At 31.8% G+C, this 16,531-nt stretch overlaps 1 protein-coding gene and 1 pseudogene across 2 annotated transcripts in view; both read left to right on the plus strand.

Annotated features, from left to right (window-relative positions):
• The window catches only part of Ascc3 (activating signal cointegrator 1 complex subunit 3), a 348,955-nt gene that overhangs the window by 148,364 nt on the left and 184,060 nt on the right, over positions 1–16,531 (plus strand). The gene's annotated exons all lie outside the window — the stretch shown is intronic.
• On the plus strand, positions 14,852–16,098 carry LOC113192389 (arf-GAP domain and FG repeat-containing protein 1-like; annotated as a pseudogene).

Raw genomic sequence — 16,531 nt, forward strand, 5'->3', positions numbered from 1 at the left:
CTCACTGAGTTGCTGAGGCTGTATTTGAACTTGCAATTCCCTTCCTATCAGCCTCCCAAGTCACTGGGATTATGAATGTAGGCCTTTGAATCTTTTCATTAGCTGAGAATTTGACTTAATAAGTTTAGTTACCACTACAAGAATTTGTTGACTACATAGTTGTAAAAATATTTTGGTAAAATTATACAAACAGTATTTTATGAAATCTGAATATGTTATTTAGTATCTCCAGGAAATATGCTATAATTATTCATGTATTTTTCTCAAAATGCAAAAAAAGAGAGCCAAATATTTAAATATAATTTTTTTTAAAAAAATTTGTCCTGTCTGTATCTGGAATTTTACTTGATTTTTCATTGTTTCTTAGCATATTTAAGTGAATGGGGTGGGAAAAAGAAATTATGCTTAGTGTTGTAAAGAAGTTGTGTTTAAGAGAATGCTATGAAAGTAATAGAATCATCTCTTCTTTTTTTTTTTTGATTTTGTAAACAAGTAGATAGGAGGTGCATCTGTAACTATATTGTAGCAAATAAATTGGGTATTTTCTAATTGCACAGCACTCATCAAGTTAGTGACTACCCCACAAATATGATCAAATATGGTGAAGTCTGAAGCTATAAAGGATCTAACATTGCTCTACCTGTACACTAAAAGTTAACTTACCTATGCTAACTTAATTCTCTATTTTATGTACATACACAGACATACAAGATACTTGGATTAGGGGACAGAGTGTGTATTTATTCAGAGAGAATCTTGTTTTGCTTCCCTCTTACTCCCACAGGACAGCATGGTTGGGGAGTGAGCTACCTAAATGTGCATGGATTGCACTACAGGTGAGGAGGTCTAAAATTATGAAACTTTGAGCTACAGGAGAGAAACAAGACACTGACTTTCCCAGTGAAGGAACTTACCTTTCACCCTGGAATGTACATAGACCCCCTCTTAAAGAATGAGGGAAAGCAAAGATCCTGGCAAGTAGGCACTTGGCTACTAGGAAGGTTTTTTAGAAAAGAGTCTCCAGGCTTTTTTACCTTTATAATTAGAGAAAATGGCTCTGAGGGAATGGAAACATTCTCTTTTATAGCACTATAGTTTGCACTGCTCAGAAAGCTCTGACCATGTAGGAGCATCATGAACTTCGGAGAAAATTACCTTTCAACAAAAAGTATCTGAAAATGGCATGTGCTCCACTAACTCATCTTAGTGATATAATGGTGGACTATTTTTAAAAAACTAGAAATAGTTTTCTAGACCTACATTGCATACTCTATTCATTTGTTCTTTTGTCCTATTCTGCCTGGAACAGAAATATAGTATTTTTTGAAATATAGTATTTGATTTACCCTGCTTTGCAGCTATGTTTTTTTAAATCATATGGAAAATGCCAAATAAATTTAAAAGACTTAATGAATGGTCAAATGGCATTGTGCCTTTGTTGTTGTTAAGTATTCTATAGTTATCTCAACTGTGGGCTTGCAGATAGTTCATATTTTTCTTGTTTCTCCTTTTTCATCTTTTTATTTTTCAAATGAAGATCATTAATTAAAGAGTAAAATACACATTTATGGAGAATTGAATTATTTTTCACTTCTGTAGGAAGGTAGTCAAAAAACTGAAGAAGACAGTTAAGAGCCCATCTGAAAGGAATTAGAATTTTGATTTTCTCCTTTATAACATTGTAGTTTTAATTAGTCTAGATAGTAAAGTTAGAGCTTATTAACTTATTAAGATTTCTTCTGCTCACATAATTTAAAAAATCTATCTTTATAAAAAATCACTTCAAGTGTGGCATTTGAGAAAAGTGCAGTTGAGTGTTCAGGAATTATAAGTGGTGATCATTGTTTAAGAAAATACTGATGGAAGTCTTAAAAATACATTTTGTGATGTTATTTTACAGAAATCAGATTCAACACAGAGCATCTTTTAGTGTTCAAAAATAATAGGCCTTCAAGTCCAATGGCATCTGTAGAAATGAAACTGTTATTAGCTCACTAATGAATTTTATTTGCATAGTAATAGAGTGGCTGGTCTTGCTTAATTTGCTCTACAGAATAGATGTTGCTATTCTGGGGCTGTCAATAACAAATGTAAATGAAGTCTGGACTGTTGTGGAGATCAGAAAATGTTTTTCTGAGTGTGATACTGTAATATGTTGAAGGATTCTTTTTTAAATTAATTTATTTTTTATTCTGTTCGTTATATATGACAGCAGAAAGCATTACAATTCATATTATACATAGAACAGAATTTTTTATATCTCTGTTTATACACAAAGTATAATCACACCATTCATGTATTTATACATGTACTTAGGGTAATGATGTCTGTCTTATCCCACCATCTTCTATCACCATGCCCCCTCCCTGTTGAAGGATTCTTTATTCTGTTTATCCTCTTTGTTGTGTTGACCCAGGTTTGGCAAAATATGAATTAAATGTATCCAAATTTGTGTTGTGGGGACTAAGTAGGAGCAGTCACTGTAGCTTGGGTTCAATTTTAGTGATATTTCAGAATATCTTTGACAAAGCGTGAATTCAGGTGCTTAGAATTTTTCTTTATTCTTTAAAGAATAAATTTTCTTTATTTTTCTTTATCATTAAATTAATCGTTAAAAGTAGGTTGGCTTCAATATATATTTCTTAAAACTTTTACTTACTTTTATATGTGTGTGAACTGTCGGGAATCAGTAATATCTGTACTCTATAAATTTTAAAAATGGAAATAGATTTAAACTTACAATCTTCTAAAGTACTGAGAAGGTTTATGATTTGGGCTTCTATAGTGTGGTTTTAGGTAAGAATTTAGATTGGTAGAATGCCAAATATAGACACACCTACATTCCCTTTTGGCATTTGAACTGAATTTGAGTCATCGGTGTTAATTTTAGTTATTGATCAAAATGGAAGTTATATTAAAGGCTAAACTAAAGCAATACTAGGAACATTCAGCAAATATTTGTTTAATGCTTGGTATATGCTGAAGGCTGAAAGCAGAAACACTTCCTGTGGTTGTATTGCTTATAGTTTGAAGAGAGAAACAAAATTTGTCAAATAAGTATTCATAAAATGTAAATGTACACATTTGAAAATCTTTACAAAGCACACTAAGACAGCACTTAATAGGAAAAATAGTAATGGTTTTAGTAGTCCTTTAGATTTATAGAAATTGGATCATTGTGCTGTGGTATATTCTTATAATCCCAGCTACTTTGAAGGTGTTGACAGGTTTGAGGCCAGCCTAAGTAACTTATGAGACCCCTGTCTTGATTTTACCCTTTATAACAGTTTAGTTTTCATTAGTCTATATAGTAAAGTTAGGCCATCACTGTCTTCTGATTCACCCCATTGATCATTTATATTGCTTGTTAAAATTCGTTGTTTTTAACTTAGACTTCTTTGTGATTTTGCTATCAAAAACTATCTCGAAGTATAGTCTTCCTTTCTTGTTGAAGCAAGATGATGCATTACTAGTAGGCCACACAAAGTTGTAAATTAAGCTGTTAGGAACTTTCACAGTTTCCAAATATGGTTTATTCATTTTTTCATTTATTTTCTTATGTTGATTTGTTGATGAAAACTTCATTTATATACAAGTTCTGTTTGGAGCCTCAGACTACACATCAAATACATCCATCGTGTTTTGTTTTATGTTCTACACAGTGCTTTACTACAGAACAGGCAATATGAAAATACCTTTCTCTCCTTTTTAGTTACTCTTAATTTTCAAATATAAATGGAAATTACAGGAATAATCCAAGAAACATTCCCTCTTTCTAAATATATTTTTCTAAATCATTTGACAGTAAGTTGGAGATATTGTGTCTCTGCCTTCATATTAGAGTATTTTAACATTTTTAAATGTATAGTTCAGTAGTACTAACTACATTGACAATGTTGACAACATTACTACTATTTATTTCCACCATTTTTTTGTCATCCCAAATAAAAACTCTTTATCTATTGAGCAATAACTCTCCAACCCATCCGCCCGGTCCCCAACTCCTGGCAACCTATAGCTTAACTCTCTAGCTGAACCTGTCTCTCTGAATTTGCCTGTGCTATATTTTTAATACATGTAGGATCATGTAATATTTGTGTGTGTGTCCCCTCCCTTCAATGTTTTGAAGGTTTATGCATGTTGTAGCATGTATCATAACTTAATTTCTTTTTAAGTGGTTGAGTGGGTTATAGTGACTCTTTTTCTCTTGGTAATAAAAATGTTCCAGGCTCAAGGCCTATTCTTATATGGCCAAGTGAGAATCAAATATTCACATACACAAAACTGTATCATTCTCAACAGAATGGACTTGGTGTGCATGTCAAAAATAGATGTGAGGACTTCTCTCTGGGTACTCAATTATACTCCATTGTCCTATATGTTCCTCTTTATGCCAATAACAACATTGCTTTGATCACAGAAGCTTTATAGTAAGTTTCAAAGTCAGGAAATTTGAATCCTCCAGGTGTGTGTGTGTGTTTAATCTTTTGTCTATTTTTAGTAATTTGAAATTACATGTGCATTTCAAAAAGAGTTTTTCTACAAAAAATGTTGATATTCAGATAAGGATTGCATCAAATCTGTATACTACTATGGGTAGTAGTATTATACTAATGATATTAAGTCGTCTTTAAATCTATGAACATGAGATGTCTTTCATTTATTTAGGTGTTTTAAAATTCATTCCAGCAGTGTTTTGTGATTTTCAGTGTACAAATCTTTCACTTATTTGGTTAAATTTATTTAAAGATATTTTATTCTTTAAGATACTGTGGAACTGGATCCTTAATTTTCTCTCACAATTGTTTTTTTCTTCCATTATAGAAATACAACTGATTTCCATACATTGATTTTGTGTCCTTTAACAGTGCTTACTTTATTAAATCTAATAGGTTTGAGTGTTTTCCTTTATTTGGTTTTAAAGAGAAAAATTCTTTAGTGTTCCTAAACATAATATTATTTTATCTACGAATAGAGATTTTCCTCTTTATTTTCAATTTTGCATAACTTTTGTTTCTTTTTCTCGCCTAATTTCTCTACCTAGATTTCTAATACTGTGTTGAATACAAATGGTGAAAGCAGGTATTCTTTTCTTCTTCCTAATTAGGAGAGAGCTTTCAGCCTGTCCCCATTGAGGTGGAAGCTGTGCATTTTTCAAATTTCATTTCCTTCATTATACTGAGGATAATGAAAGGATGTTGGATTTTGTCAAGTATTTTGTCTACATCTATTCAGATGATTATATAATTTTGTTCATTCATTCTACTAATATGTATTACATATTAGTAGAATGATAGATTTTCAAATTTTGAATTACCCTTACATTCCTGGGATAAACCCTACTTGATCAAAATATGCAATTCTTCTAATGTTTTGCTGAATTCAGTTTCCTGGTATTTTGTTGAGGATTTTTGCATCTATATTAAAAAGGGATAATAATGATGTCCTTTGTAAATAACTTTATTCTGGTTCAGGATCCATTCTCAGATTACATATTGTATTTATTTGTTATGTCTCTTTCATTTTCTTTTCTTTAATTTAGAACAGTTCTTCAACCTTATTTTTTCTTTCTTGATTTGACTTTGACATCTTGGAAGAATACAAATGATTTTGTTTCATGATCAATTTGGGTTTGTCTGAAGCTTTTTTATGATTGAATTCAAATTTTGCATTGTAACAAGAATATCACAGAAGTTATGCTGTGTCATGCTTAGTACATTATGTTAAGATGCATATGTTATTGGATTTTTCTAATATTGCTGACTGTTATCACCTGCTTAAAATAGTATCCTCTCAGGTTTCTCCATTATAAAGTAACTGTTTTCTCCTTTTTGAATAAAAGAAATAAGAGGATACTTTTGTGGCTTACTATCTAAGGTGTCCCTCATCAAACTTTCATCCTCTCATTTTAGCATCTTTGGGTGATTATCTAACTCTATCTTTCCTTTAATTCCACTATGTACAAGGAAGAACTTTTCCCCCTCTATCTATTAATTTATCTCTATAGACCTAGCTGCTTACTCTGTCCCAGGGGTGATATTGTATTACTGTACTGTTTACTGTGATGATCATATTGACCCAGGTTTGACCAGTGAGAGACTCTTTAAGCTGACTTTTCTGTTCTTTTGACGTGTTTCCACTATCCTTGGGCTTTTTTTTTTTTTTTTTTTTTTGTGCAGTAAGATCTTCTAGGCTCATCTTGTACATTTTATTTGCTAGAAGTTAACCATTTCTGCCAGCAAATGTGGACTTAAAATCAGGGAATGGATGGCATTTAGAAACCAGCAAAACTGTTTATTTTTTAATGAACAGTCACTGATTTTTCCCATAAAATATTAGTCATAAGTGATGATGAAATTTTAGAACTTTAAGCCCTTTATTCAAAAGAAAGTACAATTTGGGATCAACCCCTTTTCACTGTAAGAGTTCCTTTTACGGCTGTTATTCTGAGTCTCTTTCCTACAAAGTGCTCTGAGATGGCACAGAAATTATTTTTATGAGTTTGAGAGTGGGAAGAGGTATCCTGCTTAAAAGGTAAAAAAGAAATCCAGATACTCTAATTGCTGTTTATTGCTGGTGGTGTTATTTTACTATATTGGGCTGCTGCAAAAGAGTTTGTTGAAAGAAATATTAAACAGCCAGAATAGTTTTAATACTACTCCCTGAAGCATTAGTGTTTCATCACATGAGTACAGATTAGTGATTTCTATTCTATAATTATCCCAAGTGGACATATTTTACATGTGGACTATCAATTTAGGTATTTGTTTTTTGTTTTTGTTTTGTTTTCTACTTTGCCCCTGCATTGGAATAAGGAAACAAGCAGTTCCCTCCGCCCCCGCCATGGTCCTAGAATTACTAGATTAGATACTAGTTGGATATACTGGACATATAATGGAAGTTTTTAAACATAACATTTTTTATTCATCAGTAACTGTGTCTCCTTCATTCCCTCAAGTCAGGTATATTATCAAGTATTTTCACATGTGACACAGTCCTGAAATTCACATTTTAATTTAATATATCATTGTCCTAAAAAATAAAAGAGACTGCAGAGAACATATTTTTAATGTAATTGAAAAAAATTTATGGACTTCAATAATTTTCACCTATAAAATTTTTTGTTTGTTTGCTTGTTTGTATTTAAACTGCAATCCTCTTAGAAAATTATATGATCTTTCAGGTATTGAAATTTTTTTAACTTTTTCAAATGGATGCCTTTTTATATATTCTAAGTTTTAAAGTAATTAGAATTGATGTTTAAATTGATACATTTTGAAAATATAAAGTCATTAAATTGTATCATCAAATTGAGAATACTTAAGTCATAAAACATATTTAGATTTAAACAAATTCGTTTTGCTTGAATTTAAGCAAATTATCTTGACTGAGTTCACATAGTGTAGTGTAGGAGGAGCAAAAAGAACATGAAACTTATGTAGTGTCAAACCATAAAAAACCATCATTTTTTGGAAACAGCATTAAGAACTATGTTCAAGAAAGGAAAGTCATAATGGAGATGTTAAGGCAATTTTCAGACATTTGAAGAATTGTTATATATTTTAAAAAACGCAGTTTATTTCCTATTAACTCGAAGAGAGCAATATTGGTCTTAGTCCAATATGTGTAGGTAGCAAATTGGGATGAATGTAAAGAAAACCTCTGGAAAACACTAAAGCTTTTCCTACTAAATGGACTACCTTCATGCATGTAAGACTTCCTTATACTAATCATCTGTGTTCCTACCACAGCCTTACAAGGTAGGTACTATTATCTTTATTTTACAGATAAAAAACTGATGCATAGGTAAATTTGCTCAAGTTTATGTTATAAAAATACTGAATCATAGCCAGGCATGATGGCACATACCTGTAAATCTCAGCACCTTGAGAGGCTGAGGCAGGAGGATTGTAAGTTTAATGCCTTAGCCACTAGTGTCAGGAAAAAAATATATTTTTTAAGAAGGACTGGGAATATAGCTCAGAGGAAAGAGTTCAATCCCCAGTACCAAAAAAAAAAAAAAAAAATCACAATAAAACTGAACCTTGATTGAAACATAGGTCTCACCGATTCTTATACACTTCTGATATGCAAAATATGTCTTATGTTGTTATGTTAGTCTAGCAATAGTTAAGAATTTGGTGAGTTAGTCTAGATTGCCAAGAAATTTTTCCAAGAAAAGCAAAAATATTAGTTTTTGTGTTAAATCTACATAAGTAATTATGTGCAAGAATGTTAATTTATAATATTCTTGATTATATTTGTTTCTTTTGTATGTTATAAAAACCAGATGAAAATGTTAGTATTTTATATGCTTAATAAACAATGAAATTGAGATTTAAAAAAATACACAGGTTTAATGCAACAAAGACTGGTACTTCGAAAAGATAAATAAGATTTATAAATCTTTAGCCAAACAAACCAAAGGAAAGAGAGAGAAAACCCAAATCTACACAATCAGACATGAAAAAGGAGATATTACCACAGACACTTCTGAAATCCAGAGATTCATTAGAAACAGTTTTGAAAATTTATACTCCAATAAGCTTTAAACCTATAAGACACTGACAAAATTCTAGGCACATATGACCTGCTCAAATTGAACCAGGAGGATACAGAAAACATTGAAGACCAATATCCTTAATGAACATAGATGCAAAAATCCTTAATAAAATATTAGTAAACCATATTCAGAAGCACATCAAGAAGAAAATACATCATGATCAAGTGAGTTTCATTCCAGGATTCAAGATTGGTTCAAAATCCAAATCAATAAACATAATTCACTACTTAAATAGAACTAAGGACAAGAATCATATGGTCATCTCAATAGATGAAGAAAAGGTCTTTGATAAAATTCAGCACCCATTCATGTTAAAAATACTGGAGAAACTCCGGATTGAAGGAATTTACCTGAATAATATAAAGGCTACATATGACAAACCCAAAGTCAGCATCATATTGAACAGAGAAAAACTGAAAGTATTTGCTCTAAAATCAGGAACAAAATAAGGGTGTCCACTCTTCAATATAGTTCTCAAAAACACTAGCCAGAGCAATCAGGCAAGAGAAGGAAACTAAAGGGATACAAATAGGAAAAGAAGTCAAAATTTTTGCCAATGATATGACCCTATATCTAGAAGACCAACAACAACAACAAACTCCAACAGAAGACTTCTAGAGTTTTTATATGAGTTCAGCAACATAGCAGGATATAAGATAAGTACCTATAAATCAATAGCATTACTATATTCCAACAGTGATGAGAAGGAAATCATGAAAATTATCCAATTTATAGTAACCTTATAAAATAAAAACAACTTGAATTAATTTAACCAAGGAGGTGAAAGATTTCTACAATGAAAATTATAGAGCATAAAAGGAAAAAATAAAAAACCTTAGAAGATGGAAAGACTTCCTGTGTATTTGGATAGGCAAGTTAATATTGTCAAAATAGCCATACTACCAAGAACAATATACAGATTGAATGAAATCATCATCAAAATACCAATGACATTCTTCACAAAATTAGAAGAAAAAAAAAACAGTCCTTAAATTCATTTGAAAGAATTAAAAATTAAAAAAAAAAACAGAGTAGCCAAAGTAATACCCAGCAAAATAAGCAATATGGAGATATCACAATACCTGATTCCAAATTATACTTAAGAGCTATAGTAAATTTTTTAAAAAGGCAACTGCTATTAGCATTAAAGCAGACATGAAGACCAATGAAATAGAAGACCCAGAGACAAACCCAAATACATACAACCACCTGCTACTTGACAATGGTGTCAAAAATATACGTTGGAGGAAAGATAGACTTTTCAACAAATAGCATGAGAAAATTGGATTCCATATGTAGAAGAATGACACTAGATCCTATCTCTTACCTTGCACATAAGTCAAACCAAAATGTATCACAGACCTAGGAATTAGACCAGAAACATTGCAACTACTACACAAAAACATAAAGTCAGCACTTGATTATATTTGTGCCAGCATTGACTTCCTTAACAAGATCTCCAAAGCCCAAGAAATAAAGCCAAAAATGAATAAGCATGATGCCACTAATTTAAAAGCTTCTGTACAGCAGAGGAAATGAGTGTGAAGAGAGAGCCTAGAGAATGGGAGAAAATCTGTGCCAGCTACTCCTCTGATAGAGGGATTAATACTCAGAATATATAAAGAAGTCAAAGAACTTAACACCAAAAAAAAAAAAAAAAAAAAAAACCTCAACCCAGTCAATAAATAGGCAAAGGAAAAAACAGACATTTCCTCAAAAAGAAGAAATACAAATGGCCAACAGATGCATGAAAAATAATGTTCAACATCTGTAGCAATCAGGAAAATGCAAATTCAAAATCCCAGTAAGATATTATCTTACTGTAGTCAAAATGCAATTATCAAGAACACAAATAATAAATTCTGGGGCTGATAGGAGGAAAGGGTACACACATTGTTGGTTGGACTGCAGATTAGTACAACCACCCTGGAAAGCAGAATGGAAATTTCTCAGAAAACTAGGAACGGAACAGCCTTTATAGCCCAGCTATTGTACTTCTAGGTATTCATCCAAAAAACTAAGATCAGCATACTGTAGCAATATAGCCACCTCAATATATAAAGCAGCACAATTCACAGTATCCCAATTTTGAAATCAGCCCAGATACTCATCAATAGCTAATGAATTTTTAAAAGTGTGGTACATATCCATAGCCATAAAGAATAGTGGCATTATGGCATTTGGTAGTAAATGAATGGAAATGGAGAATATCAATGAGGGAAGAAAATGGAGGGAGTTAGAGGGAAAGCCAGGGAAACAGGGAATGAAATCAAATTTCATTCCTATATGATTTTGTCAAGATGAACCCATGTACTATATATAACTGTAGTGCTTTAATTTAAAAAAAAAAGCAATTTTAAGATATAAAATATACTTTTATCAATAGTACACATAAGTTTGTTATGTTTATAAATATTAATAAGTTAGAAAATGAATGCAGATATATTAATTGCATAAATGTAAAGTTCACATACAAAATAGGGCCTACTTAGGACTTACATATCTTAAAAATTTTATACACTTAAAGAAAAATTTTACAGTAAAGGGAAACTGTATTCAAAATATTTTATTTAATTTTTTTGTGGTGCTGGGAGTTGAAACTAGGGCCTTCTGCTTGCAAGGCAAGCACTTTGCCAACTTAGCTATATCCCCAGCCCCAAATTATTTAACATTTTAAAAATTACATTTAATAAACTTCATCTTTCTAATTTTAGTGGTTTTAATATTTCACAAGCTGCTGAAATTTAACTTGTATGTTTTAAAGTATGTTGTACAGTGTTCTGGTTGTAGGGTAATATTTTTTATAGTGGGTTTAACCAGAAATACATATTTTTGCTATGATACATAATGATTATTATGCCCTCTAGTTTTTTAAATTATATATTAAGTTAAATTTTTTGCATTGTAGAAGATATATTGGGAATTTCTTTCAATCAAATACAGAGGTTAAAGTTCCCCACATTTCAAACATACGAACTTACAAATCTTAGAATGATTCCTCTAGAGAAATTGGTGAGAAATATATTTTCAGGGAAAAATATGTTTTCAGGGAAGTGCCCTAAAAATAATCCAGTAATGACAATCAAAATCCATTTATTACTTAAAGTTTAGTATTTTTGAGAAAAACTGTAGATTCTCAGCATGAGAATCCAAAATTGGCTCTGAACTTCCCAATGTAGATCTAATTACACAGCTTGGAGCTGAAAAACCACTTCTTTCTACTGTGGATTACCCTCTTTGACTTTAATGCATGAAGACTCATCAGCAAATTATACTATTTTCTTATGTGTCTGGGAAAGGATAAATCAACCCTATTTGAGGTAGTTTATATTTTCATAGTGCCACTAATATTGTTTAATGTAGTCTTTAAAGAAAAACCTGTGCTTTAGTAATTTAGTTTGTAACCAGGAATGTCTGATGATAAGTACTAGTTGTTAAATGTTAAATGTTACTCCTAAAATTAATAAAACAGAATATTTTAAAATTATAATTTTAATCCCTATTTTAGCAATAATAGTTTATTGATATAGTTCAAATATAGTATACAATATTCTATCTTTATTTTACAAGTAAGAATGCAGTTTTAATTTGTTTTTTTAACTTTTTCTAACATATTATACATATTATAGTGTGATATTTCTATATATTCATAGGACATGCACTGATCATGTGCAATTTCTTTTATTCTTTCTTCCACCATAACACTACCTTTTCAACCTCTACTATTCACTGTACTATTCAGATCAACTCTTCTAGCTTTCACATACGTGAGACATATGCCGTACTTGTTCTGAGTATGGCTCATTTCACTTAACATAATGTCTTCCAGTTCCATCCATTATGCTACAAAAGATAAGGATTCCATTTTTTTTTGTACAGAATGAATAATAGTGAATTTTGTATATATTTCACATTTTAATCTTTAATTTATTTACTGATGGGCACCTAGGTTGATATCATATCTTACCTTATTGTGAATAATACCACTATAATCCTGTTTTTGCAGCTATCTCTTTAATATGCTGATTTCATTTCCTTTGGATACATATATTCAGAAATGAAATAGCTAGATCATATGGTAGATTTAGTTTTAGTTTTTTAAGACACATATTTTTCTCCCTAATGGCTGTACTAATTTCCATTCCTACCAACAGTATATAAAGATTCCTTTTTCTTCTCATCCCCACCAGTATTTTTAATTAATTCTATTTTTGAGAACAGCCATTCTCCTGGACTGAGATGATATCTCAGTGTAGTTTTCATTTATACTCCCTTGATGACTAATGGTAATGAACAGTTTTTCATGTATCCATTGGCTATTTGTACTTCTAAGAAGTGTTTATTCAGATTATTTACCTTTTTAAATTATATCATGTGATTTTTGTTTAAGTTTCTTTTTAGTTCCTTAAATGTTCTGGTTATTAATCTTTTGTCACATGAATGGTTGGCATTACTTTCTCCAATTCTGAAGCTTTTGTACTTTATTGTTTCCTTTGCTGAGTGTTTTTAGTGTGATGTAATCCGACATATCCGGTTTTGCTTTTATTTACTGTGTTTTTGTGGTCCTGTCCAGTGTCTGTACCAATATTTCCCTTTCTTCTAGTAGTTGTAGTTTCATGTCTTATGTTTAGATCTTCTGTCCATTTTTAATTTGATTTTTGCCTATGTTGTAAGAGGGAATCTAGTTTTATTCTTCTTTATATGAATATCCAGTTTTCCCAGCACCATGTATTGAAGAGACTGCCTTTTCTCCAGTGTTTTGGACTTATTTGTCAAGGATCAGTTAGCCGCAGATGCATAGGTTTATTTCCTGGTTCTCTTTTCTGTTTCATTGGCCTCTGTGTCTTCTTTTATACCATTACCTTGCTGTTTTGGTTACTATGGCTCTGTAATATATCTTAAAATCAGGTATTGGTATGTCTCCCAGCTTTGTTCTTTTTGTTCAAGACTGATTTGGCTGTTTGAGTTCTTTTGTGCTTCCTTATGAATTTGAGAATTTTTTTTAAAGTTCTATGAAGGATGGTATTGGCATTTTGATGGAGATTGCATTGAATCTGCCAATCACTTTGGTTAATATGTACATTTTAACAATATTAATTTGTCCAATCCATGAAAATACAAGGTCTTTCCTTTTTCTTCTCTCCTTCTTTTCTTCTTTCTATTTTTTTTTTTTGTTGTTGTTGTTGTTTGTCTTCCTTCAGTCTCCTTCATCAATGTTTTCTAATTTTCATTATAAGGGCCTTTAGCTTCCTTGCTTAAATTATTCCTAGGTTTTTGTTAATTCAATTTTTGGTTTGGTTTTTCGTAGCAATAGTAAATGGGATTGTTTTTATGATTTCTTCCTCATCAAGTTTATTATTATTGTAAAACAATGCCACTGATTCTTGTATGTTGATTTTTGTATGCTGCAGCGTTATCAAATTTTTTTTCTCAGTGCTAATCTTTTTGTGGACTCCTTAGAATGCTTTCTTCATTCATACTTTTGGCACTTTTTAAAAAATAAAATTGATTAATATTTAACATAGATAGCTTTATTTCAGAAAGTATCTTTGACTTCAGTGTCCAGAATTTGGGGTTCTTTGAGAATGATTTATTTTAAAAGTTGTTTATTTTTTAAGTCACTAACTTTAAATCCTCCTGTAGCATTAAAATACACATTTTTCTCAACAATTTTTTTAAAAGCTAACCAGAAACTGTTATATATCACTGAAAGATTTGCTAATTTAAATAAAACTATCCAGGAAAATTAATTATCTAGTTGAATAATTGAAAGTGCCCTTTATATACCATATTTTAATAAAGGTGTCAGTGAAAAGTATTAACTCAAGCTATATCCTATTATGAGTTATAGTCTTTTAAATTCAAATCTGTGCTTAAAAATGATTCTTGTGAACGCTGATCAACTTTAACATTGGAATTTCATCATTATTTTTTGAGCGCCGACTGGTTGGATGAAAAGTAGTGGAGAATGATAAGGAGATTTCAAAATTAGTATACAGTACCCATGGAAGGAATGTAACTGGATAAAAAGAAATTAGGCTTTGGAATGTTAAATCTGAGGCTAATTCCCTGCCCTGCTCTTGAATGAACAGAAAATGATTAAAACTCTGATCTTGAGTTTTCTCACCTGTAAAATTCCAATGAAATTAACTACCTCGTTATATTGTTAGTAGTAAGATTTATGTTGTTCCTAGTATGAGGCCTAGCATATAGTAAGCACTCATAAATGGTGTATTTTATTCTTAGTCATAATAATGGAAAGACCTATATACATCTTGTGGTTACACAATGCGTATGTATGAACAAAGTACAGTGAGAGTGATTCATTTTCACTGGGGAAGTTAGATAAGGATCATTAGAACTGGGCCATGACGTTTTGTAGAATTTATACAGATAGAATTGGCAGTAGGACTAAGTAGAAAACATGGCCGAAGGCCTAGAAACATAATTCATGGAGATTTTAAACAACCAAGAAGAAATTAGCGAGGAGATAGCCAAATATTTCTATAATGCTTGGATTTCTAGTACATTTAGTAAAACCTACTTATAAAGGTTATTAAATTTAGCTCAGAATTCTGCAAATAGAGATTTTGCAGACTTTGGTACATTTGCACAGTCTAGTGGTTTGAGTAATTTTGGAGGTTTCCCACAGCAAGTCACTCTTCTTTTCAACCTCAAACTACAGGTGGAAATTCTGGATCAATAAATGCTAATTTTTCTCATTTTGATAACCTCCCCAAATTCTCAGAGCTGATTTTGGAACTTTCAATGCTTCCTAGAGTCTTCAGACAGCATCAGCTATTAATAAAGTTTCAGCAAATGAAGCTGGTTTACAGAAAGCAGACAAAATATGCAACACTTGCTAATTTATAAAGTTTTAGTACTGGGCAAGGTGGTGATGAAAGGAGTGGTTTGGGGACCACAGGTAAACTCCTATTGGTTCTGTGGTTTCAGTTTTCAGTCATTTAAGTGTGTCTTCAGACAAGTATGCAGCCCTGGCAGAATCAGACACATTTTTAGTTCTGCTGCCACCTCCAGTAATGCATGTACTCTACAACTAAAGCTAGCATCAGTTTTTGGAACAGTACCAGTGGATGCTTCTGCACAGACACAACCTGCTTCTTCAAGTGTGCCTGCTCCACTTGGACCTATGCCTTCCACAAATTCATTTGTTCCTATTGGTAGCCCTTCTGTGGCATCTCCTACAAATCCATTTCAGACCAATGCTAGATGAGCAACAACGGCACCCTTTGGCACTGCCTCCATGAACATGCCTGCAGGATTCGCCACTTCTTTAAGTTTTTCATGGCAGTTTCCAACAGCCCGCCTTCCCAGCCCAAGCAGCTTTCTCTTAACACAGAGCTTTTTCTCAGCAGCCCCGTGGTGCTGGTTTTGTGGCTTTTGGACAAACAAAGCCAGTAGTAACCGCTTTTAGTCAAGTTGCAGCTGCTGGAGTTTCTGGTAATCCTTTTATGACTGGTGCCGCCAAAAGACAATTTCTAATAGAAAACTCATCAACTAATCCTTTCTTTTAGCTTTATATAGACACTTTACTGAAATGAACTTTTATGTGGTCACATTACATCTCTCTGCCTCTGGCCCTGTTGTCATATTTCACTGATCTCAGCTTTAAACACAAGATAAGTCTTTTAAAATCCTGCATTGTGTGTTAAACACCAGGTAATATGTGCAAAACAGATGACTCCAGTAACAAATTTTAACTTCTAAAATGGCAGAAAAAGGTAGCAATATCATGTATTTTAAAAATTGGCTAATATTAAGTTACTGCAGATACCACATCATTATGCTCAGTATTGTACATATTTTTCTTAGTAATTAGTTATTTGTGCATATCAGTATTTGTAACTTTAACATATTGTTGTGTGAGAAATGTTACTGGGGAAATAGTTCAGCCAGTTTGGAGGTGCTGTCCTATATCTTGGAATGAATTAACCATTGCTAGTGGAA

The sequence above is a fragment of the Urocitellus parryii genome, chromosome 8, assembly GCF_045843805.1.
Source record: "Urocitellus parryii isolate mUroPar1 chromosome 8, mUroPar1.hap1, whole genome shotgun sequence".
NCBI lineage: Eukaryota > Metazoa > Chordata > Mammalia > Rodentia > Sciuridae > Urocitellus > Urocitellus parryii.